This window comes from Alligator sinensis, unplaced genomic scaffold, assembly GCF_000455745.1.
Source record: "Alligator sinensis unplaced genomic scaffold, ASM45574v1 scaffold134_1, whole genome shotgun sequence".
NCBI lineage: Eukaryota > Metazoa > Chordata > Crocodylia > Alligatoridae > Alligator > Alligator sinensis.
Window position 1 is genome coordinate 3,867,803 of NW_005841920.1, and position 26,487 is coordinate 3,894,289.

At 41.9% G+C, this 26,487-nt stretch overlaps 1 long non-coding RNA gene across 3 annotated transcripts; it reads right to left on the reverse strand.

Annotated features, from left to right (window-relative positions):
• Positions 1-1,342: 1,342 nt before the first annotated feature.
• On the reverse strand, positions 1,343-25,802 carry LOC102380152. 3 transcript variants are annotated; one of them, XR_323273.3, is made up of 8 exons: positions 25,748-25,802; positions 21,970-22,011; positions 21,812-21,871; positions 21,088-21,117; positions 20,933-20,983; positions 5,970-6,023; positions 2,578-2,617; positions 1,343-1,460 (listed from the first exon to the last, which is right to left on the reverse strand). It is a non-coding gene; the product is annotated as an uncharacterized LOC102380152 (long non-coding RNA). The 3 variants fall into 3 exon arrangements; XR_001357658.2 differs by lacking the exon at positions 20,933-20,983; XR_001357659.2 differs by lacking the exons at positions 20,933-20,983; positions 21,088-21,117; positions 21,812-21,871; positions 21,970-22,011; positions 25,748-25,802 and adding an exon at positions 10,900-11,242.
• Between the last annotated feature and the right edge of the window lie 685 nt (positions 25,803-26,487).

Sequence of the window (26,487 nt, forward strand, 5' to 3'; positions counted from 1 at the left end):
AAAAATGTCCATCCAGCTATAAAAAGAGCCAAACAGCTACCAAGACAGTGCTTGGAAAATACATAACAGCTTTATATGTGGTTTCTATCCAGCTAATTTGAATGGGTGGCAGGGACCTAAGAGTGATATGGTAGCCGCGATGGCCCAGGAATTATGCGAGAGGCAAAGACGTCTTAGGCCAGTGATACTCAACCATTTTCCCTTGGCAGGCCATATAGGCAGTGCCCAGTTCGTCCACGAGTTAGATGTAGGGTGGCCATCGAGGTACTTCAAAAATACTGTCCCCACCACCATGAATGTCGCATGCCTCCCAAAGCTGGGGGTGGGAGCATGGCAAGTTCCCACAGGCAGTGGCGGCGGTGGTGGCAGCGGGGTTGTGGTGACAGCAAGCAGCAAGCTCCCACAGGCATCTGCAATGGTGGCGGAGGCGGGGGCGGGCCAAGCGGTGTCCGTTGCAGAGAGAGGGAGGGAAGGGAGTGCCAAGTGGTGAAAAATAGAGGATATCCAGTTTCATATCAATAGAGGACAGAGGACCAGAAAACCAGACTGTCCTCTATGAAACCGGATGAATGGCCACCCTAGTCAGATGTGGACAGTGGCCCTGAGCCAGCTGCAAGAAGAGGGTGAGGAGGCAGCCAACCAGATCCAGCCCTGTGGGGGTGAGGGGCCACAACTCAGCCAAATGGGGAAAAGCAGTGGAGAAAAGGGGCACAGCCCAGCCCTGACCTGGCTGTGCTGGGGGAGGGAGAGTTGCAATTTGGCAGTGAGGGAGGGTGGCCACTGCTCTCCTGTTGCCAAATTTCCCAGTCCATGGGGAGCCCTGTGGGACAGATGTGATGGCTCTGCAGACCACATTTGACCCTTGGGGTGGAGGCTGAACACTCCTGTCTTAGGGGAATAGCTTTTATATAGCTTGTACATGTGAGTGTTTGCAGGGACTGATTTTCCTCTTTGACAGATATTAAAAGGTATAAGACCTTCAGTTAAAATGGAATTACTCAAAGTATCAACATGTATAAAGAATAAAATGTACAAATATAAGCCTATATTGTTGGTATAAATCTGCACAGAAACTAATAGATTAGGTATTGCATATTATATTACAAAATAATTTAAGTTGTATTTTCTATCAGTACTAAATAATCTAAACATTCAAATGTATTATGTAAAATAGAGAATTCTTCATTAAAATCAACTCTCTACTTAGTGCATATATATATAAAACAAAACAAAACAAAACAACACTAGAAACAAATCAATAATTTTAAGATGCTTTTAATACAGTCAAGAAATTAAAGAAGCATTTGCAATCTTAACCAAATCTAAATTTTGGAACATTTACATTCTAGTGATTTTTAAGAATTGTACAAATAGTAAAGAGTAATTTTTGTGGGGAAATTCATTTTGTCCATATACTCTGTGTTCCCACAGCAGTGATTCTAGGTCAGGAATCAAAAATTCTGAAAGAAAAAAAAATGCAAAACATTAGTTGTTGATATACTTCTATTATGCCATGCTAAATGTCTATAATGTAACAGCTTTAAAAAAAACACTAAAAAAACATCATTTCACAACAGGGGCAAAGAAAATGTAGTATGTACTTTCCCAAGATTTTTTCCTCATGAGCTGGATCATTTGGGGTTCAGTCCTCAAATCCTTAATTTCAGTGTGAATTCTGCCTGTGTACAGAAGTCTTTTAATGATTTCTGGATCAAACTTGTAAAGATCACAATTTTTCTAACATCTTTACCAAATTGACTTTCCGATCCAACATTAAGCTATACGCTTCCTGGTTCACACGCTAGAAATGTATTTATTACTAGTGATAAACTAGAAATTTTTATGTGCCAACTTTTTAACTGCTTGAAATGCCTTTGGCTTACCGTATTTTCACGCATATAGCCCATCCACAGATATAAGCCGCATCTACATATAACCCGCAGAAAATTTTATTTTTGTAAATTAGTCCGTGTATACGCCGCACCCATGTATTCCCCATGGCGGCGTATACACGGGGAAGCGGCGTAGCCTGGCCTGCCCCAGCCCCCGCGGCAGCAGTGGTGCAGCCTGGGCCCAGCGGGGAGGCGGTGCAGCCCGCCCCGGCCCCAGCCTGGCCCCCACGGCAGCAGCGGCAGTGCAGCCCTGGCCCAGCAGGGAGGTGGCACAGCCTGCCCTGGCCCCAGCCCCCGTGGCAGCAGCGGCACAACCCAGCCTGCCCCGGCCCCCGCAGCAGCCCCCTTTCGAAAAAAAGTCTGTCCATAGCCCGCACCCTCGTATAGCCCGCACCCATCTGTTTTTTTTGTAAAATCGCATATACCCAGTGGGGGTATATGCGTGAAAATACGGTAATTCTTACAGGTGCTGAGCATCTGCAGCACCCATTGCCTTCAAGTTGATGGGCAGGTACCAACAGCTCTGACCCTGATCCCAAAACAGGTTATAGATATCTCAAGTTGGCTATTCAAAAATCTCAGCGTCCCAAATTAATGGATACTTTTTCAAATATGTATCTTGGTTTCAGTATAAAAAGGAACAGGATTTGAATATAGGTCTTCATTAAAAATATGAAATATATACCTTTTTAGCGGAAACCTGCTGATCTCCTTCCATTGCGTGGCTAGAAAATAACAATATCTGATAAGAAATTAACACTATAAAACAGGCTGGTGTTTAAGTAATGCCCCAGATAATCCAATACCTACTGCATTTTAGATTCCTTGATTTGTCCCATATATTTTACCAGATAACTGCTCAGTTAAAATTAAGATATCTTTGTTAAAGTATTGGACAATGTCTGTCCATTTCTGAAAATCAACTATGCAGCAAAATTACTACTGATAAGTATTACAGGCTGCATTGTGCCAAGTCCTGCATACATCATCAAGGGGAAGAAGATGAAGGCATCTTTTCTACAAAGACTAAACATGCCTCTCAAGGTGTTGTTGGCTTTGACCCTTTAAAACCCTGAATAGCTCAACTTTTATACATCAGGGAGCACACCCAACCTTTGAGCTCATGTATTAGAAAACACTCAGGTCCTAGGACTTGAGTAGAAAATCCACAATTAATTGAAAGGGTCTAGCACAGGGATGGACAATTATTTGGGCCCAAGGGCCACTTAGGGAGTTTTGGTGAGCTGTCGCAGGCCAGGTTACCCACTTCCACCCCCAGCCATATAGTTTACCAAAACTCCCTAAGGGGCTCTGCTCCATGTTCTGCTGGGCAGCTGGGACAGGGCCATGGGCAAGCAGGAGGCAGAGTCTGGGAACGGGCCCAGGAGGTAGGGCTGGGATCATGGGGCCATGACAGGGTGGGATCAGAGCCCAGGGCAGAGCCATGGTCTGCTCCCGGCACGCCCCTGCAATGGGTACCAGTTCCACAGGCAGAGGCATGTAGGGAGCGAATCACTACTCTGCTCTGGACTTAGGCCCTGCACTTTCACAGCCCTGTGATCCCAGGGTCTCCATGGAGACCAGCTAGGACCCCTGTGGGCAGGGCACGCAGCCAGGGAGATGGGATAGGGCCATAGGCAGGTAAGCAGGGAGCAGTGTCTGGGAGTGGAACCAGGTCTGAAATCTTTAGGTGGTAACAGTGCAGGGCTGGGACACAAGGCAAAGCCATGATCCACTCCCTGCGTGGCTTTGCCTGCAGAAACAGCACCTGTCACAGGGATGTGCAGGCTGCAGATTGTGGCTGTGCTCCAGGCCCTGGCCTTGCATTGTTACCCATGATCCTGGCCCCTTCTGCCTGAACTGTTCCCGGACACTGCTCCCTGCCTGCCTGTGGCCCCATCCCATCCACCCAGCCATGCACCCTGCCTGTGTGGGTCCCACCCCCAGTGGTGGGTATGGGACAGACAGGCTGGAGATGGGGCTGGTGGTGGCGGTAGCTGGAAGGAGCTGCCATTGCCAGGGCTGCCAGGAAGTGAGTCTGGCCGCGCTGCCCCAGCCCTGCTGCATGCCCAGGTGCGGCAGGACTGGCAGTATGCGCCATGGCCCAGACTGCCCCCTGTGTCTGGACCAGGTACAGCCAAGGGACCTGCTGCAGGCTGGATAAAATCCCTTGGCAGGTCAGATCCAGCCTGTGGGCCATATTTTGCTCACCCCTGGTCTGGCAGTAAGGCATTATCATGAGACACTGTTGGCTTGGAAGTCAAATCACTACCTTGTCCTTTAGAGTTTCAATTTAGTGGCTTTAAGACACTGCACAAGATTCATCTGTTTTCTCATGGGTTTTTTTTTGGATATTAAGGACAGGAGCTTATGGACTGGCATGGAGTTTGATCAAAGGTTCAAGAGGGTAGAATTGAAGGTATGTTGACTGGAATTATGTGTATATGATGTCTAAAATTAATTGCAATGCCAAACATTACTTTGTAGAGTATTCGATTTGTTTATAAGAGTTCAAATGTACTGTTTAAAAAATGAACTGTACTGTTTAAAGTAGTATAAACTACATTATCTACAAAGAGATTAAAGGATTTAGGGACCATCCAAAAATTGGAGAGAAGAGGAAGCAGGGAAGGAAAAAGAACATAAAAAAGGAGGTAAGAAAGAATGGGAAGCACAAATGAAGAAAAAGAAACATGGAGGAAAATTAGAGAGGAACAGACTGAAAAGGGAAAATAAAGAATGGAAGCCAGAGTACCAACATCCATGCTGAATAGAAAACTTTTGAGAAATTCTAGGTTTGATTCTTCCTCTCCAAAACTCTATTATTGCTCTGAATTTAGCCTATTAAGATAATGCTCAAACTTGAAGTTTCATGCATGAGAAACAAATATCCAAAATATGCACCCCCTCTGCCAGAGAGTTTTCTATTTAACTAGAAAGAAAATGTTAAGAAGTTGACAAAAACTAGGAAAGTCAATATTAAAATGTTACATCTAATTATCTTTAGCTTAATCCTTTGTGCTAAAAAAGAACAATAAAAACTCAATAGCATGAGGTATGGATGGAGAACGGGCATTCCGATGAGATTGTTTTTACAACCACTTTACAGAAGTGTGATTAACAAAACAAAGTGTGACAAAAGTAGAAAAATCAAGTGTAGAGTGAGGCTGGTGAATATATAAATTACTAGAACAAAGCATATCACTGCATTTATTATGTATAATATGGAAATGCAATTTTGAACAAAGTGTGTAAGATAGACAAGCATAATTTATGTCCGTCTATCATGGGTTCTAAATCCTACTCAGTTCAAGGACTTTATATCTGATAATCAATAGCTTATTAAGAAATAGCATGGTATTACATCTATTCAGAATAAACAATAACATTGCATGAAAAAATATTTTACTGTATTATTGGTAGGAAATTTTGCGATGATTTCTTTTTTCATTTGGTAAATCAAATCTTTTAGTTGTTTTCTTGAGGGCAATTTTCCCATGTCAAGATACTGACACTGACTCCAGGTTAAATATTTACAAACATTGCTAGCTATATTTGAGAAGTCCTCAGTACACACTCTGCCTATTATTTTGTTCAATATTTATACTGCAGTAGCACCTAGCAATTCCAATATGCAGGGTTTGAATTACACTTTGACTCTTGAGGGGGCCTGCAAAAAAAAAAAAGGGCTGCCCATCATGACGCCCTAATAAAATCGGAGACCCCCTTCAGGTTATGATTTTCAGATATTACAGGGGGGATTTTGTCTCTTATGTGGGGCTTAACTCCTTTAGCTCCCCCATAATTCAAATCATGTCAATACAACTGTTGCACTAATCACTTTACAAACACAGGTTCTCTGCCTGGTAGATTTCACTTATTGAGTTCAATGGAAATTGAAAGTGTTAAGCATTTCTGAAGATGATAGGTGGATAGGAATGCTGATAGAATCTCAGCTATAATAAGTCCTTGCTCCTGAAACACATTCCATTAGCATATACTCACTAATACCAAGTACAGTACTTTTTGCAATGTAATAAAGCTGCGTTTGAAAATTAAAAAAACAAACAGTCATACCCTGAAAATAAAGTAGCCTCTACTCTGAATCGCTCCAGGCCCTTGATATTCCTCCTGGAAAGAAGAATATATTTCAAATTACACATACTTGAATAGCTGAATTAAAAAATAAAACTGAAATATAAGTAATATCCAGAACTCATAAAGAAAATAAAAAAAATTCACACTACTTTGTGTTAATTTCATTTCTGTATTAAGGAAGAAAGGGGAGGTTTTCTAGCAATTGGTCTTCTCTATTACATATAGAAACCTAGTGACTCATTATATAACACCACTGGATCCCTTACTAGGCATGGTTTATGTCTTATTTTTCTCTTAACACAGGGGAACTCATTTTCAGGAATAAATTCTGAAGGCTAAATAACTTGGTCACAAGAAATAAATAAATGAAGGACAAATTCTGTTTCTACTTTTGACTCAGTCGTAGTTGCTTTAGAAATATACCAAGATGGATGAGCAGAATTTGACCTTGACATTCCAAGTTGCATCTCTCATATTTGTAACTGTACCAGGAAACATCCTGAGAATTTTTGTATGATGGAGCTTCTATCTCTATTCATTGTAGAGGGACAAAAGGAGGTAGAATTTGTAAACTTACAAAAGGAAGCACTTGGATTCTGGCACAGAAAGTTGGAATATTGGACAAAGCAATATGTAAGAGTATAATGATGCTATTTATATAGTCCAAAATTATTCCAAAGCCTAGTAAGAATACAATTCCATCCAGTACAATGGCTCTCAAACTATTCCAAACTGTGACTCCATATGTCATCAACATTTTGGGGACTATCTGCTTCATTTAGCTATAAGAAAAAGGAAGATGGTCATAACTCCATTGAACTTGTTCACACAACATTGAGAATCTACAATCTAATTAACCACACAGTAAGAAGGAGCTGTGTGTAATGTAAAAGGTCCAGTCCTGAAAACTTTCCATGCATGGAACTACCAACAACTTCACAAAGAGTTCCATTCACAGATAACCTGTAGAACTGAATCCAGTATTTTTACTGTCTTTGTTGAAAACAAATATTTGATTAAAGGGTACCTGCTGGAGACCATAATCAAATCACTTTAATGACAAGATAGTTTAAACGTCATGCTTCCTATAACAACCTCAGATTTAGATTTATCTATTTATCATGAACTCTTTCACAGTTATTGGTATTTCATGATCAACAACTGTTCCTACATCAATGTATCACGTAGATTATAATCACAAAATTCTCTGGTACAAAAGCATTTGTTATACCCTATTACTGTTTGAAGTGTATGATAGCAAGGTACACCCAAACATTTCCTATCATAGGACTCCCTAGATCCCAGGAAGCTCACAAAAGGTGATAAGGCTTCAAATTCACATAATTCTTGAGTCTTATACAGCATGTTAGGACCTTGTTCTGAGTTTACAGGAGATATTATTTGGCTACTGGCTTTGATTTATAGAGACTGTCTGTTTCATGTTCCCTCTTTCATATGCCTCTTTCTAGAATTAACTATATTTGACACATCATCTGTATTAGTCTACTTAGCTTACTTAGTCCATTTAAAAAGGCTAAGAAAAGAGTGTGTAAAGAAGGTTCTCTAGATGGCCAATATCTGTCATTATATATTATTTGCTGATGTCCTGTAGGAACACACACATTATAATGTAATCAAAGGGGAAAAAAATTATCAAACAAGGGAAAAGTGTAAAATAAATACATAGAAATGCAATAAATATCCATGTCAAAACAAGGAAACAAAGAAACATAATATAAAATGAATTAAGAGAACAATTGACATGAAAAAGTTTATTTTATAGAATTAACATCTAACATGCTCAAATCCTCTGTTGATAATCTGACACTTCCTTTGAGGAGGAATTAACAGTTACACTACTCAAATTCATATTAAGTATATGACATTAAGAGAACACTGAGTCAAAGTCTTTCTGCATCTGCACAAAACTCCAAAGCTTTCAGGGGCTGGAGCAATTCAAACAACTTGCCTATCTTACCCATCTCCAGCTGCTCTAAAAAATCTCCCACTGGATCCCTTTCATCTGTCTGCCTTGTAGGTGGATGTCCTTGAAATATTTCCTTTTTAAAAATCAGAATAGTCTTGCAGATCCCATCTTTGGCCTATATTCTCCCAAACCAAATGTGACCCAAAAAGGAAGTAAATCCATAGTAAAGTTGATGCTGGGCTAAGCAGAGGGTAGGTTGTGTACAGGAGGTTGCTTTCCTCCTCTACACAACCATCTTTCCCCTCTTTGTGCATGATCAAGGCCAGAGGCAGAAGGTGTATATGCAGCAGACAGTATCCCCTTTCGTTCTCCTAGTTTCCTGTTGCCTAGGCAAACGTCCAAACCACTAGGTTATTGGGTGACTAGGCAAGTGCCCAAATAGATTGTACCTCTACTGAGCACACTCAGTAGGTGCACATGGGCTTGTGAAAAAGAGCTGAACTGCGAACTGTGAATAAAAGTATGTGCAGATATTACACTTAGATCGACCAAACTAGGGTTAGGTCAATCTAAGTGCTGAACCATACATACAGTTGGAGAGTTCAGATCAGACAAAAAATGGCCAACCCAACCTTAGTTCACCTGAGAAGCTGCGCTATATATATTGGATTAACCCATGCTCAAAGTAACTGAACATGTGTGTACATTCAAAGATCAGCCCTGGTACTAGGAAAGCCCAGCCACTCACCCCCAGCCCTGGGGCTGTGCTTTTCCTTCCCTGTCACCACCTTGACTATGCTATATTTAGCCCTCCATCCCCCCCACCCATGGATGGACAGCCCCCTCCCCCAACCAGCTCCCCCTGTGGACCTACCAACCCCCTTCCCACCCCACCCCCACAAAGACCTGCCAGATCCTTCCCCCTCATATCACCAGTCCACCCCTGGATCTGCCAAACCCCACTGTGGACCCACTAGACCCCTCAACCCCACCCATACCTCCCTCCACCCCAACTTATTTAGAGCACATTGTCAGAATAGTTCTCAGCACCAGCAAAAATGTGCACAAGTGGAGACCTAATCTGCAATCATGCAGCTTTAAGTAAGCCATGCAATTGTGGATCCGGTTCCAGGGATGTGTGCACATGCCTTAAGTGCCAAAAACTGCAGCTACATGGCACACAAATGAAATAGGAGAGTCAGGGAATGTTTGCATAAGTAATAATATGTTAGATGATGGATTGTTCAGTCAAGCTTTTTCTTAATTATTTGATCAACTACTTACTAAAGAAAGGAGATCAATTTAGAGAGGTCTTACCTGTTACAGAAAAAAATATTAAAATACTAATTCTATAAGCTGAGGTTGTAAGAACAGTATGGAAGATCTTCAATGAAATATTACTACATTAACACACCTACAACGGAAGCAAAAAAGGGAAAAAATGAAAGCATCTAAAAGAGATTCTTGTGGAAAAAAGGCTGAACTTTAAACGACAGGTAATTTCTCAAATATCTTTGGTATTTATGCTTCCTGAAAGAGTAATGTATACGTTTAACAAGATAATTAATGTTCACAGCAAGAAACCAAGGGAATGGTTTTACACAAGATACATGTTTCCATGTAGTGCTATAATAGAGATTTGTTTTTCTGCCATGCCCTGCATTCTTGGCATCCAGAAGAATGGAGGTTTTTTTCACATTCCCATCACTGCTATCAGAATTTATACTATAAAGTGCACTCCTCAGCCATATTTCCATCATCCTTAGGTAATCAGGTTTGTCTCAATGCTGAAAATTTGCAATGCTTAACCAAGTGAACTGTACATATAGCTTCAAACTTTACAATGCAAAACTTTAATTAACAAAATTCTGTGGAAAAATTATTACAGATTCTAATGTTAAAGGCCAAATTCTGACACCTTTTTCATGCAGAGTAGTCCCTTATTGTGTCACAAATTCCACTGAATTCATTTTTGGAAAATGATAGAAGAATCTTTTTATTTGTCTGTTAATCAAGTGAAACTCCCATTGAAATCAATGAGAAGTTTATTTGAATAAAACTTAAGTACAACCTCTGTAATTTGGCTCATATTCCTTAACTGTATTGTACTATATTCATGATCACAAGGGCTAACCCTGTTCCCTGTTGCTGGCTGAGTAAGGTATATCCAGATGTCCAGTGCCACTAAGCATATATGCATGCCATGATATTTTTGTCAAATTTAATTTATTAAATCAATGTAGCAAATTTTTCAGGTTGTGTGTTTTTGCCTATGGGAATGCTTTACTTTTAAAGTAATGTTTTTAAGTGGCACTACCTTGTTATGGATCTGGGGAAGGGTCATAAAATTCTCTGGGGAGGGTAAGGTCTCTGTTTGCACCTGGGATGAAAAAGAAAGAAAACATTTTGTTCAGTTTTTACAGTTTGTGTAACTGCCTTCGAACTGCCAATGTAATCATGTTGCCACATAGTCCTTTCACAGAGAGTGATAAAATAAGCCAACACAAGTAAAGCAGTAGATATGTGTTACTCCCCTACCTTCCCTTCAGGAAGGCTACTTATTGTATAGCATAAGTAACTAGTGCAGAGAGGGGCAAGTATATCAAATAAAGATAATCTCATTCTCAGTTTCAGACATCTTTGTATGTTTTAGTCTCGCTTGTCCATCAAGTCCATTGTTAAGATGCTCAAGCACTTAACTGCTTATACCCATAACTACAGATAAGAATATAAAACAAAATTAAATGCATAACCTAATTATAGGGGTATAGGTTGTAGCTGTGTTGGTCTAAGGACACAGGCAGACAAGGCTCTTTATCTGAATTCTTTTATGAGACCAACTCAAATAGTTAGACAAAATCTTCTTTGCAAGCTTTTGGGTATAAATACCCTTTGTCAGGTCAATTATAACCTACTTATAATCAATCCCACACCAGAACTGGAACAAAGTTAAACCAGAATAATTAAAATAAGATTGCTTACCAATGGAAAGTGGAATCTCCCACAGGGAAAAGACTGGAAAAAACACCTAAAACAAGTGAATCTTCAGGCAAGACTACCTTGTATCACAAGGATAAATTGTCCTTTAAAGGCACAGTGAAGGGCTCTGTGGTGTGGAGGTCTATTGTCTCAAGCAGGACTGTTCAATGACTGACAGGACAGTTCACTAACTGCTAGGTCTTGTCAACACTAGAAAAAATAGTAACTATCTTATAGCCCTTGACCCGCAGGGTGCAGCTGAACAAGTGATAGTAGTGCAGCTAAAGCAGATAGGGGTCAAACATTCTTGATATCAAGTCACAAAAACTGCTTGTTGTAGGTTGCCCTTTTGCACATCACCGTCTTTATTTCCTTGGGGCAAACTTGCCCCTTAGGACAAAACATAACTCATAAATCATCAAACAAAGACAGCAACAATAAAGGGTTAAGTCACACCAGGAAATCTTTTCCCAGATCTGGCTCAGTGTGGAGGCCTCTGCCTCGCAGCCTTCTCTGTCTCTCTTCTAGCTCCCCTCCCTGGGAGCCCTTAACTTCTTGTTACTCAGCCAGTTATCCTCATTAACTGCGTCAGTCTTCCTTACTGCCTGCAGTGGGGCTGCTGCCTTTGCTACTTGCAGCCTGCCCCCAAGAGGGAAACACCCTTCCAACCCTTATAATTTATGGTTGAGGAGGATTAGTAGGGCCCACTGATTCGGGCCCAGCTCTCTTGGCTCTGCCCAACCCCTCATGGCATCCCTGGTCCAGGGTGAGGCTCCTCTCAGTTCTTCCTAGCCCCCCTGGCATCCCTGACTAGGGCAAGGCTGCACTCAGCACTGCACCCCACCCCCAACAAGCATCTCTGGCCCAGGCAAAGCAGTTTCTTGCCTCTCAAATATTTGGGCTTCTGCCTCATGTCTTATGCCCTCTAAACATCATGTGCCATTTGGGCACTTAACAGCCCATTTGTTTTCTCATCAACACCACTGTCTTGGCTTACCAGCCTTCAATTCCCATGACCTCAGGGTTAATGATTCCCATGAGCTCCTCTTTATCTAGCTCAGAACCAGCTTATACCCATTACAGCCAGTGCAGTCTTCCTTCTCCCCCCATTAATTGGTCCCCATTCTTGTGTCTGTCCTCTCCTAGAGGACAGTGATGGGTTTCCCAGCAGTTCCATGCCTTGCCCCAAAAGTTCCTTAGGTCTCAGGATGGTTGTGGTACCATATCGGTCTCTGTTTGGCAGTCTTTGTAAGGAGCTGTCTCTCTATCCATTTTTTCATACATGGCTCTGCCACTTAATATCTGTCCATTAAGCATTGCTATTGCTCGAGTGGCTTCTGTGAGATGTTCAATGTTAACTGTTCCCATGCCTCTGCTTTTACTCTTCTTGTTCTTCCATATCTCAGTGTACCTTACACTACCTGCCCTTTGGGACATTTGCTTTTGTCTCCTTTGGCCTATCCTGAAACACAGATCGCTTCCCAACGTAGTGGACCTGAGCCTGTCAGCCCTCCAATTTGGCTTACCACTGAGCATGATATTCAGATCTTTCCTCACAGCTGTTGTTGCAAGTGCTGTCACCATCTTCTCATCTGGCCTCAGTCCCTGTCCTGGTAGCATCTAAGGCAGGTCATTCTCCGTGCTCACCTTCTTCTCTTGGTTGTCCTCAGGGATTTCTCCATCCTCGCCTCTGACTTTCATTTGCTGGTGGGTGTTCTGTCTGCCCTCTCCAGCAGAAATTCCTACTCTGGCCTACTGGTTCCCATAGTGACCTGCAGGACCTCTTCTGTGCCCTGCAATTTCCCCACCCCTGTGTGTGCCCAGCAAGGTTTGGTCCCTTCTCTCTTTTTCTGTTTAGGGTAATTTCCCCTCAAACAGTCTCTCAGCCCCCATCCTGGGAGCACTATCCCTCCTCTCACTCTTAGGGAAAGTCCTCCCTAGAGTGGAGATGCATTGGCTTTAGTCCATGGGTAATGACACACCCATTGCCTATAAACCCCACCATTAAAGGCCACCACCCCATGCCTTTTTGAATGGCATATCTGGAATCCATGGGTTTGGGCTGTCCACTTTCTGGTGGGCTCCACTTCTCCCTTGGTATGAGTCCTGGCTCTTTAATGTGGGTTTGGACTCTCTTTGTTCTCAGGCCAATTGACCTATTTCTCCCTTCAGGACCTTTGTTGTCTTCCTTGGGGTTTCTTCCCCTGTCCCAACCTCACAACCCCCATTCTGGGTGTCTCAGTCTCTTATCCATTCATAGCTGTGGTGGACACCATCATGGTCCCCTCTTCTTCTGGCTGCCCTTCTCGTTGAGGCTGCACCAGAGTTAGGGCTTCTACAATACCGGTGTCATCTTTGGTTGCCTCCAGGAGCACTACTCCTGTAGCTAGACCCAGTTTGTGGGTAACTAGCCCAAACCTTCTAGGTTTCTTGCGACCTTTTCCCATAAGTGTGGTGTAGCAAATAAACTTTCTTTTCCATATCTGTCCACCTGCTTTGACAACTCAAGTGTCTCCTCTCAAGAGTCCTCATGCTGGGTGGTAAGTTTTGCCAGGTCCATAACTCAGTCCTTCTATTTTTTGGTTGACTCGAGCATGTTGCTCCTACAACTTCAGATTGAGGCATTCCATTTCTTGCCTGGTCTCCCCTTCAACTGGTCAATCTCTGCACCACACCCCGAAGGTCTAGGTCCAATTGCCTGTTCAACTCCTGAACCTCTTTGGTCTGCTGGGGTTCTGTTTTCACTACCTCTAGCTGTGCCCGGGATTCAGCGAAGAGTTAACTCAATGCCTCTACTTCCTTCAGGTAGCTCTGACATTCAGGACTGGTCATCTCCAAGTGCGCCTTTAGCTGTGCTTTCAAAGATTGTACTTAGACTTGGGACCTTTGAAACTCCTCTTCAGATACTGTTAGTTTTGCTCTCCACACCTGCTCCCCCTTTTCCAAGCTCTCCTGCAGTGCCTGAAGGATGCCTTCTGCCTCAGACAGAGTGGCTCAGTATTGCTAACGCTGTGCTTGTAAAAGGCTCTGAGCTTCTTTTGCCTGTTGTAATCTAAGTGCTGAATCAAGAGTCCAGTCTTCACCTGCTGCTTCACCACTTCCAGAACCTTGTCCTGAAATTCTCATGGCCCCTCATTGTAGGTCTGCTGGGAGGGGACAGTGACCTCGGAAAAACAGGAAGCAATGTCTGCTTCCCTGTGCTGCTCTGTCCCTTCCCTTGCTCTGTCTGCAGCACACAGCTGTTCCTGCAATGCTCTCTCAACTATAGCTGACACTTTTATTGCTTGCCTATTCCTCTCTCACAGATCCTCACTTTCAGGTTTCAGTTGTTCTGCCATCTCCTTTAGTTCCCTGGCTTCATTTTCCTGCAAGGAGGCTAGGTCTGCTTTTTCCTGGAACCTTGACCATAGCTGGCTCACTTCAGCTCGGTTAGTGGCCTGACAACCTTTATTTGTTCCTGCTTCCCCTGCCTGGCCTGCTTCCCTGAGGATTTCCCTGGATGTGAATTTCTTTGTGAGTTGTGTTTTCTCAGCAGTGGCTTCCAGCAGCTTCATCTCTAGCGCACTGAGCTTTTCTTCATGCTCTTCCTGGGAATTCAGCCGTCTCTCCAGGGCTTCTGTTGTCCCTTTCTGCAGGCACTGCTGCTGTTCCCTTTTTAACTGCTGCAGCTGCTCCCTCTGGAACTGCTGCTGTTGCAGCACCTCCAGCCCCTTCAGCAGGGCTCCTGTCTCCATGCTGCAGTTCGCTTTAAGCTGCTGTGTTCTCTACCATGTGCAGTGGGTTGTCTGTTTGCACAGCACAGTCTTTATTTCCATGGGGCAAACTTGCCCCTCAGGACACAACGTAACTCATAAATCATCAAACAAAGACAGCAACTGAAGTTGCAAAGGCACCCTGCAGTCTTTTCCTGGACCTGTAGAGAGTGCTTTGGCTCCATGCTGCAGTTTTGCCTCATAGCCTTCTCTCTCTCCCTCTCTCTTCTCCAGCTCCTCTTCCTGGGTACCTCTTACTCAGCCAGTTATCCTCATCATCTGCTCCAGTCCTCCTAGACAAACATGCAATCTTTCCTTACCACCTGCAGCTGGGCTGCAGCTCCTGAGACATGCAGTCTGCTACACTGCTCTTAACAATATCTATACTAACTATTTCTGTGGGTGCTAACTGTTCCACTGTAAAAGCAGAAAGGCTATAGAACAGGGGTGGGCAAATGCGGCCTGTGGGCCAGATGCAACCCGCCAGGCCATTCTATCTGGCCTGCGAGGCCCCTAAGAAATTTAGAAAATTAATAGTTATCTGCCCCTGGCTGCCTGTCCTGCGACCCTCGATGGCTTGCCAAAACTCAGTAAGCAGCCCTTCACCCCAAATAATTGCCTGCCCCTGCTATAAAACAAGGGTAGGCAACCCACAGCACTGGTGCCAGAGCACGGCATGTGAAGGCATTCTGTTTGGCATGAGCACCTCAGGGTGGATGGCAGAGAAAGGGCCAGAGCTGTGCTGTCACAACAAGGATCGGGCCCATTGGCACTCCCCCACTATCCGCCCCCTGGCATGCCAACATCTTTCAAGTTGGGTTTAGGGTATTACTGTCTTTATTCAAGAAAGTACAATTTTTTCCATAAACAGCATCTGAAAACATTGCCTAAGATGTATTTATAAAAAGGAATGAGATGAGTCCTCTTGGTATTAAGTGCTTTCAAGATTAGAAATGGGTAACAAATATAATACAAAAATGTGTCCAATTGGACATCAATTTTACAACATGCACAAAAGTTTATACAAAGTCCAGTAATACGCAAGCCTTATAAAGGCCTGATTCTGCAAGGTGCTCCATCAGTTTCATTAAAAGTTGAGAGTAGAATCTTTTGGAATACTAAAAACCCTGTATCTACTTATTAATTTGAGATAATTTTAAAGCACTTTTATTGCTATTAGATTTTTTTAACAGCTTTTCAGTACGGTAAAACACCTTCCTTCAGTTCTGAAAACAAAATACCATATTTACTTAAATACAATACAAAGTCTTCCCCCACGATCAGCATGGGGAAAAAAGCCCCTCATCTTAAATTCACATACAAAAAAGCCTCATTAAACATATTATCTAACATTAAAGTACTACTAAAAACAGCATATGCTCAATAATGAAAGATAATTATTAATTCAGTTAAATGCAGCCAAACTTGAACAAGACTACAAAACCCATAGCCCACACTGGGTAAAAGTACTGATCAGAGTTTACCAAATAGATAGGTTAATCTACTAATCAGGATAGTTAATCTGAACAAGAAGTACAATAACACCCATTGTGTACAGTCCCCCTCAGTGCCAACTCCTTTTCAAGTCATGGTGAGCCACTACACTGCATACATTTTTACTTCCTCTTCACTCCCACAGTTGATCTGTGCCTTTCTTTCCCATTCCCAATGATTCCTGTTTTTTCACAAGCCTTAAATGCCTGGTAAACATCACAAAATGCGACCCCAAACAGTTCACCCAGAATCCCTCTGTTGCCCCCTCTCTCAGCCTGTCACATATGATTGGGGGGGGGGAGGCAGAGAAGCAGGGGATCTGGAGTACACACACATAGTGAGCAGTGCTGAGCTGTGGCATCACCATGGCTTGAAACACTGTTGTATCTCCTGGAGCCCAGCCCAATGAACTATATGGTAAATCACAAGCCTTTGGGTTTTGGACCAATATCATGCATAGGTTGTACGATATATAAATAGGTACAAAAGTGCTGCTTAAAAGTATGTTTATGGAGTACCTGTGCTAAAACTTGCAGCAGTTTCAAAAAAAGTGAAATCCCTTAATTCTGAATGAACTACGTCTATGGGTACTATGGGTGCATCTACACATCAACATATGCCAACGTTGCTATGGACCCATGCTTTAGTACTTGCTTTTGGAAGTACTAAAGCATAGCACAGTAACAGCCTGTACTGCACCATGCATGTGGCACACAGTTAGATTTCACTGCTCTGTTGCGGTAGCAGCCTGCTAAAATGGCGGGGGCGGGGTTGCCACTATGGCGATGTAGCTGCTGATCATGTGTAGAACCACATGATTTCTACATTGCCGTAGCATGCATACAGCAATGTAGCGTGTCACTATGTCACCATAGGGCGATGTGTAGATGCACCCTATATGCAAATAACTACAGGTCTGTTTATTTTAAGGTCAGTGTTTTCAAATTTGCTCCTAATTTCCATGTGCTCAGGGACAGCAAGGTCTGACAGTAGGGGATTGGGGGTTGGGAAGAGGCTGTGAAGGGAAAAAGAGGAGGAAGTTGTGGGGCAGAGGGCAAAGGGGATGCCTGACCCCTTACCAGCTTTATTTTCCCTGCTGTACAAGTGGGAAGTGGACAAATTCAAGGCAAACCTTCAATAAATTAGATTCTATACCTGGAAAATTATAACAGATTTACAAATTTTCCATATATAGCATCTAATTACTGGGGGAGTAATTTTTTCAGGGTCACTTTATATTCAAGCAAATATAGTACCAAGAATTTTATTTTAGGGTAATGCTCAGAGCTGACTTCTCCCCTTACTTTTGTATGTTTTATTCTACTATTTGTACCTTCACTAAGTTCAAAACACTTGTTTTTCAGTTCAACTGATCAAAGCAAAAGAAGAATCAAGCTTATTGTGTCATAACTTGCTTCCCTACTTGTCTTGGGCTACATATTTTTAAAAATCACAAATCAGTAGGCTTTTTCTATTTTTTAATCAAGAAAAGACCGACATTCTCAAATATATCATGCTACAATTTGAAAAGAAAAAAACTTTTGATCAGAACAATCAAAAGTCAAGAGGGAATGTTCTGACTCCTGGCTTAAATTAAAGCATCATTTTCTCTGTAATGATTAGAAAATTCTTGATGTTATAAGTCATTATGTATTTTTATACACAGTTTAGGTAAAAGCAAACAAAGAGAAATCCCTAGCCCAAAATACAAATAAACCCATATTCAATGCTATATAATACACTACATTTAAGATTAAAAAAATGTACAAATGAATATGTATATACACACACATACACACACACACAGTATAAATATTATATAAATATAATAGCTCATTTGTACATTGTAATAGATAGATAGATAGGTATAGCTTTTGTCATTGTTCAATAGTTTAGAGTATATTAGTTTTCATTTTTAAGTGTTATACATCAACAGGTATGTGCATATTTTGCATTAATTAAAACAAATTTAAAGCATACAAAAACTCCCATGTTAAATAAAAAGTGCACTAATGCAATGTTGCACTTTTAAAAAAATGCTATGAATGGGAACATTTAGACAGGACATGTTCAGAAAGTTAATGAAATTACAATGTATGGAAATGCAAGCATGCATAGTTTAAGGTTACATACGTCCATTTTGTCTCTCTTCAGTCTTCTCTCATTGAGTTGGGGAACAAGTTGCAGCAAAGGATGCAGGACAGATGACTGAGAGGACATGAACAGATACATGAGCAACAATGAAACCCTGGCCTTGTGATGCAAAGAATGTCTCTCGCAGCAATACTGATTTATGGACACAGCATGCAGAACAAAGGACAGAAGATGTTAATTGAGAAAGGTTATTTCACTGAATACTCTGCATTAATACTCGAAAAAGCTGGCATGTTTGTTTTTGCCATGAATGCAATTCCCACAGAGATGACATAAAGGGCAATGTATATCCCCAAACTTTATCATGATAAGTGTTTGTTCATATCATGTTCTGGGAAAGAACTCCCAGCTCTGACTGTGATCAGCCTGTGAAAAAGCCAGCTCTGCACTTTGAATCGAATGAACTGTACAGAGAGGCTACGGACAGACATTTAAAAAGCCAGAGCCTGAATTGATTCAATTTTTGAAGGGTAGTCTAACCTGCCTAGATTGAAACAATTTGCAAGTGAATAAACATTCACTTTTAACTCAGGAAATGCAGGCACATGCCTGCAGTGGCTCAGGCCAGAAGCTGGGGGGCAATAGAGCCTGCCCTCAGCTGCAGGAAAGCTGTAATTGGGGGAGGGGGGGAGGGGTGGCCAGGCCCAGCAGTAGTCTCAAGTGTGTGGCCAGGGTGGGGGCTTAATTCCCCCCCTCCCTGTGCCACCAGCACAGACCTGAATTGGGGTCTGCCTGGCACTCCCTTCTCACTGCTGCACAGGCAAGGGCAGGGGCAAGAGCATGACCAGAGGCCAGCCAGCATGGGCCCCTGAGGCAAAGGCTGCAGAGCATGCTGGGATGCTAGGGGACTCTGGTTTAACTTAAACCAGGAAGGGGTCTGGAATAGAAGTTCCATAAACTGGTTTGGGCTCAATCAGTTAAGTCTGATACTACATTCAACCAGGTTTTTCTCAAACTGTTTTCAGCCATCGTGAAACTGGCTTATGTGCACTGAACTTATGTTCTGTTACAGGTTTAAACCAGTTTCTGATCACTTAAATCAGTTTATGTGTAACCTGTCCCTAGCCAAAATGTCGTGGGGAAGCTTCCCTATTCCACATCTAAATACTACCCACTCTGTGGGCACATCTACACGTACTCCTGACTGCACAGTTGGTACTGTGCATTCATTTAGCACTTGCTTGCTTTAATACTGAGCAGTAGCAATGAACAGCAGCTTGTCAACATACAGCCAACTGCAAGAGAGGGCCTCGGGGAATGAGACTCTAGTGTGGGAAGCAAGTCTTAAATTATAATTACCAATATTTGTATCTAAACCACATTTATGTATAAGACAAGAATAGAGCATTTCTGATATACTAATTACTCTTATACAAAGAAGCACAACAAAAACTGAACTAATTTTTAAATTACTATTGTTACAAAAGTTACAGAATATTTAATAAGCAAAATTACATGTTGCCACTTTTTATATTTTCATTGATGTAAAACAAAATTATTATTAAACATATAGTGCTTCATGTAGTTAGAAAAATCCCTCAAAATTAAAGATTTGCTAAAGTTCCATAGCTATCAAAGTACTAACATCAAACTGATTGTCATGAATAAATCCAAAGCAGCCCCATACCCCCAGTAAATTGACTGCAGCTATAAAATGTCATTGAAAGTTTAGAAAATGTGTTCTAGTAAAGATTCAAAGTATTACCAAGGGAAACATATAGAACAAGACAATAATGGACAACAATGTCATGTCAGAATAAGCCTTCAAAGTGAAATGTCTGAATAAAAAACAACCATGTTATGAATGAACTTTGTGGTTTACTACAGTGTGGTCCATTAATTAAATTAGGAGATTTTCACAGATTCATTGATGCTAGGGTCAGAAGGGACCTCAACAGATCGAGTATGACCCCCTGCCTAGTCAGGAAACTGGGCAGGAAAGAGTGCTGGGGTCATATGACCCCAGCCAGATGCTTCTTATTTTTATACTATTTTATGATATGTATTTATTTATTAGATGTATATGCCACCTTTCCCCAAAAGGCTCTGCAGATAAAGGCATAAATTAACATTTGTTAACATCAGTCTCAAAACAAAATTTTAAAAAACTTTTAATCTGACAATTTTTTCTATTTTCTATTCATCATAAAAATAAAAAAAATCAGAATTATTTTACCAGACTTTGCCTAACAAATGCTTATTACATATATTTAATAATTTTGAACATTTGTGGCCAGGGCTTCAGTAGGTTTAAGTTAACGTAAATCCACTAACTTCAGGGCCATTTGGTACACATTAAGGATTAGGCACAGGCATTTTTATTTTAATAGGTTAATTGTATTAAGTATGCTTTTATTAAAGCCAAACACAAGAATTGATCAAAATTTGAAGTTTTTCCTGAGATAAGCCTGTGTCTTGTGACATTCCTTCTAAACACTGACAGTACAAATATTTTTTGTTTATTTAATACCCAATATTAATTTCACTATGTTCATTCTTTTAAAAAAAGACATTTTAAAACAAACTCCAAATTCTGAATTCATTCTCCAACTAGACAGACTACCAAAGCTACTTCAGGGAGGAATGCTGTGTTAAGTATGGGCACAGTTACTCAGAAAGGGGTATGTGCAACTTACCGTGATGTCTGAGTTGCCTGAGTCATGACTCTTAGAATAATGAAATAAGAACTGTTCAAAAAAATTAAAAAGTGGGGTTTTACTACCAGACAAGTTAATGGGTTATATTTTTTTTGACAATTTGTGTCCCCTTAAAATACATATGGAAATCTTACCCTTTTAGTATTGTCTTTTTCATCCAAGCCCTGTGGGAACAATAATTGGGAGAGATGTTATTTCTGGTATAGCATGTCCAGATCAGTTATATTATCATTATCTTGTTCCTTACTTCGAATATCGTATCATTTTGATAATTATATTTCTTTTGTTATCATGCCTGTTTTCATAAACTGGAGAGCTGAATGTTTTCCAGCAGAAATGCTGATTATCTGTTACTGAACACACATTAACTGGCTATTTTTTCTCTTCTGCTGTTCAGAAAAGTAGGTTTGTAGTGCTTTTGACATTAATATAATTACAATGAGTTTGAGCTCCCACTTTTAACAAGAATAAATTACTAATCATGGGGGAAGGGAAGAGACTCCCCTTTCAATTAAACAAAGGAACTGATTCATTTCTGTGGTGGGGCCTGTGCAGAGGTACAATAGTTCCATAAACTGTGTATTCTTGGTGGAAACATAGATCACTTCCCAAACAGAAGGCTTTTTTCTAATGGGGCTTTCTGCTCAATTTAGAGGACTTTGGATCAGGCCCACAAAGCACTGCGCACAGATTTTCCCATGCCCTGAGTAAAACCAAAATTACACAGAGCATGGAGCTGAAGGTTGTGGCAAAGATGGCCTGTTTGCATGGATCCTCAGAATTTACTGTCAAGTTTCAGGCTTTAGCATGATGAAAATCATGCTTCAGAAATACAAAACAATTTTTACCCTGCATTACCTGCGGTTTCTGTAGAAATCCCATGACAATAAAGCAAAGCTCCTCCAATGCACTGGGTACCTAATAAAAACGAAATATGATTTCAAACACCAGATTATGAATTTAACCACATTTAGAAAACAACATTAAATTAATAACATCTCTCTGACTGGGCTCACCTGAGGATCTGTGGACAAGTAAGAAGAACATGCTTCAGCTATCTGTAAAAAAATAGATGTTTTTCTTAGAAAGTCAGACTTAGAAGTGAACAAAATATTTTTTTTTCCAAACAGTTCAATGTAGCAAAAGGTATTGCAAAGCTATCAAAAACAGGCCACTGGTTTATACTTTGAGTGTACTGCATGGGAAAAACCAGTCATATTCTTTTTCTCTCTCTGGCCAGGTGTAAACATTACATTTTTTCCCATTTAGGTGGTTGGAAACTGGTCTAAACCTGTAAAAGAACAAAAGTTCAGAACACACTGACCTACTGAAAAATGGTGGTCTAAGATAAACCTGGATGGATGTAGTATAAGATTTAACTGGCTTAGGTTAGACTGACTTATTGAACTTCTTGTCCCAGATCTCCCAACTCAAGTTAGGTCGCAGTCCCCTGGCATCCCAGGAGCCTTTGCGGCTCTCCTGTTAACCCCCACCTTGCAGAGCAGGCAACTTAGGTCCGGCCCACACTCACCTACTCTGGCCAAGTGCTGGGCCAGCCCTGCCCCTGGGATGTCACAGAGATGAGGCAGCAAAGCCTCTGCTCCCCAGCCTTGTGTTCTGCTTGCGTCTGTTGACCAGACACAAGCAGATGGGGGATAGGGTGGCCATTATAGAGGACAGTCTGATTGTCCTCTGTCCTCTATTGAAACCAAACTGGATGCCTTTATGTCCTCTATTGTTCTCTTGAAGAGAACAATAGAGGACATAAAAGCATTGGGTTTTGTATCAATAGAGGACAGCGTAGCAGAAAATGGGAATGTCCTCTGTGATGGCCACCCTACAGGGGGAGGAGCGGTCCTGTCCCTGCCCCAGCCCCCTTCAGGCAGCATAGGAGGGGAGGGGCTGTGCAGCGGGGGTTTGTCCCCTTCCTCACCGCACCTGGCAAGCACAGCTTCTCTCCACAGCCCTGCCCCCCACCAGGCATCAGTGCGGGGGGGGGGGGGGGGGGAGGGGGGGCCCAAGCCTCCCCAGCTTGGGGGGCCATGTGATGAGGCCTCTGAACCCCACTCCCCCCCACCCAACCACCTGACAGCTGCAGGCAAGAGCCACAGCTCAGAGCCACGTGACTGTCCACCGTGTCAGGAACTGGGAGAGGGGGATGAGGGAACGGAGCTCTGCACCAAGTGTCCCCACCCAGCTTGCTGGTGCCAGTCTGGGGGGGGCCAGGTCCACATGATGGGAGCTCCGTTCCCCCACCTCCCACCCCCAGTTCCCAGTGCAGCAGACAATTGTACAGCTTCAAGCTGCGACTCCTGCCTACAGTTGTCAGGCAGTCAAGCAGGTGGTATGTGAGGGCGGGGGGAAGGGGAAAGGCAGGACAGAACCCCTGCCATGCAGCTCCCCATAGCTGGGTCTGGGAGACCAGGTCCATGCAGTAGGGGCCTCCACTGTCCCCACTTCCCACTCCTTCCATTGCCACTGGCAGCCAACCACTGGACATGGAGGTGGACAGAGCAGGGAGGGAGGCAGAGCTGGGGAGAGATTGTATGATGGCTCACCCCCTCCCTGTGGCTGACAGCAGGGGGTTGGGGGCATGTGCTTACAGCCAGTCTTGGATGGCCCCTGGTTGGCTGTGCTCAGCTGTCCTTGGTAATCTCCAGCACACTGAGAAATGTGCAGGAGTGCCCCCCACCTTCTGGCCTCAGCCAGTGCAGGCATCTACCTGCGTCTTCCCACCAGAGGGAAATCATATGTTTCCTTTGCTCCCAATCCAATCTATGCAGCTTAGAGAAACCTGTGTAGATTAGATTGATTCTGCCTTGGGTTTTTTTGAATGTCTGTATATAGCCTCTATGTAAGTATACTTTTTATTTAAAAAAGATTTTAAATGAACAATCATGATGTGTGCATACCTAATCTCAGTAACCATCTGATCATCATCATTCTATACCAGTGATTCTCAACTAGGATGCCATGGCACCCTGGGGTGCCTTGAGAATTTTTCAAGGTGGTGTGCCACGCAAAGTTAGGACTATTAGATGTACAAATGTGATTCATAAGATAAACCCAGAGATTTCAAACAGGAATCCACAGTGTAAAAAATATTTTGATCCTGTTGTGGTCTTTCTGAGTTCTTTACAACAGATGAATTGCTATATTATTTCTCTCTAGTCAAAAAAAGAATGAAAACTAAGACCTGGCATTTTCCAAGGGGTTCATCGAATCTTATGAGGGATATCTTGAGTCTAAAAATGTTAAGAACCAGTTCTACACCCTTCCTGTCCCATCCTTTCTGTCGCCTTCATTCTCTGAATCATATCTTAAATGCTGATAGGGCCAGACTTGTGAATTTCCATATGTTCCTGGCCCAGTTTGGAAGTTCTATAAACATATAAATAAAATCACTGCATATGTAGAGAGTTGTGTATCTATATTTAATGGCATATTTAGTGCCCTGAAGAGTGAATTCCAGGTGCCTTGGGGACTTATATATCATGAGACCTTGTGAGAACTATTCTGAGGTGTGCCTCTTTGGGTCCACTTCTGCAAGACACCAAGTGCACCCCCAATTCCCAGGGGCATCAGTGATTTTAGTGGTAACTGAAAAGGCTCACTACTTGCAGGAGTGCTTTGAAGTGGATAGTACACGATTTACAATGCCTAGGAGCAACATATTCCGTACACTCCAAGGAAGCTGAATTCAGAAAGTAGCCCATTCTTGGGGGAGTCACTAATTGTGCCATAACATAGAACGCAAATAATAGGAATGGACACACAGCTATTGATAGATTCAGTATTAACCCAGGAGAGAGAGAGGAAAGGGAAGTATGGAGCATCCAAATTAATCCAAAGTAATTATTTTTTCAGTAAAGAAAGATCAAACATACCTGAGAAAGACAGAGAGAGAGAGGAAAGAACAAAATAGTCCAGAGCAGAGGATCAGGATTTAAAACTATAGGACTAATAGGTTTAACTTCCCTTTAAAATGTTTGTGTATTACAACTAACTTCAGTGTATGTAATTTTTTCTCCCCTCAAGTATCCTATGTTCTTTGTCCAGACACTAAATACCTTTGGCAATCATTCTATTATTTACAGATTGTGTCCCAAGGAATAAGTTTGCAAAAAAACAACAGAATAGCTCTTATAATTCTACCTGAAAACTCCATATATTACTCCTTACTAAGGACACATTACAAAGAAGACATGCAAAATATATTTGCTTGAGTGCTTTACAAGGAAAAGGTGATTTTCAGAAATCTGAAAATATAATTTCCTTCCTTTCCTAAAGTCAATATAGAAAGGGCAATCTACATAGATCCATCCCAATTTGTCAGAAGTATTTACAATTGGAGGTGTCAATGGAAAGAAGACCAGTTTTTCAGAACCATTCCAGTCTATTCTCTGCTTATGATCATGGATGGCTTCATTTGTTAGGACTGATCAATAGGATCGATAGGATTGATTTGTATCATTCAGTAGTTCCTTATTTGGGGTAAAAAAAAAATGAGTGCTGAGAATGAGAAATGCCAAAAAATAAACCTCCATGGCTCAAGCTTTCAAGAGAAGATGGCAACTTCTCTAAAATCCTGCCTTGTGGTTGGGATCTTAAAGGAGTATATATAAGGATACATAACAGTATGCAGCTAGTCTATGAGATACTCACCAGAGATGATCTGTGCTACAATACCTGCCCTGTTTACAGTAAAAGAATCAGCCCAAACTGTCAAAGAATAGCAGAATATTATTGCATCATGTAGTGGATCCAAAACCTGATAAAGGTATTGCTGCTTACCTCATTCCACAGCTGCAAATCTTGCTCTGCCTGAAAGGTTTGAGATGGGACTGGTACACCTGGAAATAGACACAGTGCTTACTGATAAGAAAGAAAGAAAGAACAAGGGCTTTTTATACAGTTAATCTACTATAGATGTTTTTTCTCATATATAGCAATATAAACTATTCAAACTCCTTTAGGCACTCTGAGGACTTGATGCTTAAAGACACTCTAAAGCACACCTCCTATTATATCTTTGCACGACTAAATGGCACTTACGTAGCTACATAAGTGCTATTTGTGGGATTCATGTGGAGTTTGGATGCCATTTGTACCTGCATAGCTGCTCTGGCTCTGTGCTTCCCTCCTAACAGAGAGGGATGCTGCCCTGGGAGGAGTGGGCCCTGGGCTCTGACTCTAAACCTTAATTGACTTCTATACCTTGTATTTAATATTTCTTGAATAATTACAATAATTATTTGTAAAACAAAACTTTTCTTTCATTTTGACAAGAAAAGTCTGGGTTTGGCTTGAAATATTCTCAGATTCCAGGTGGAATTCTGATCAAAGGCATACACACGCACCAAGTCAAAGACAGCCCTGAATAATCAGGTGTTCAGTGTATGCCTCTGGGACAGGGGTATATCACTCATCCAGCTCCACTCCTGTTAATACCTCTGTTCTAACATATGATACAGAAAGGAGAATCCCTTTTCTTCCATTCTTCTTCCACACCCTAGGTAGGGTTGGCTGGATGA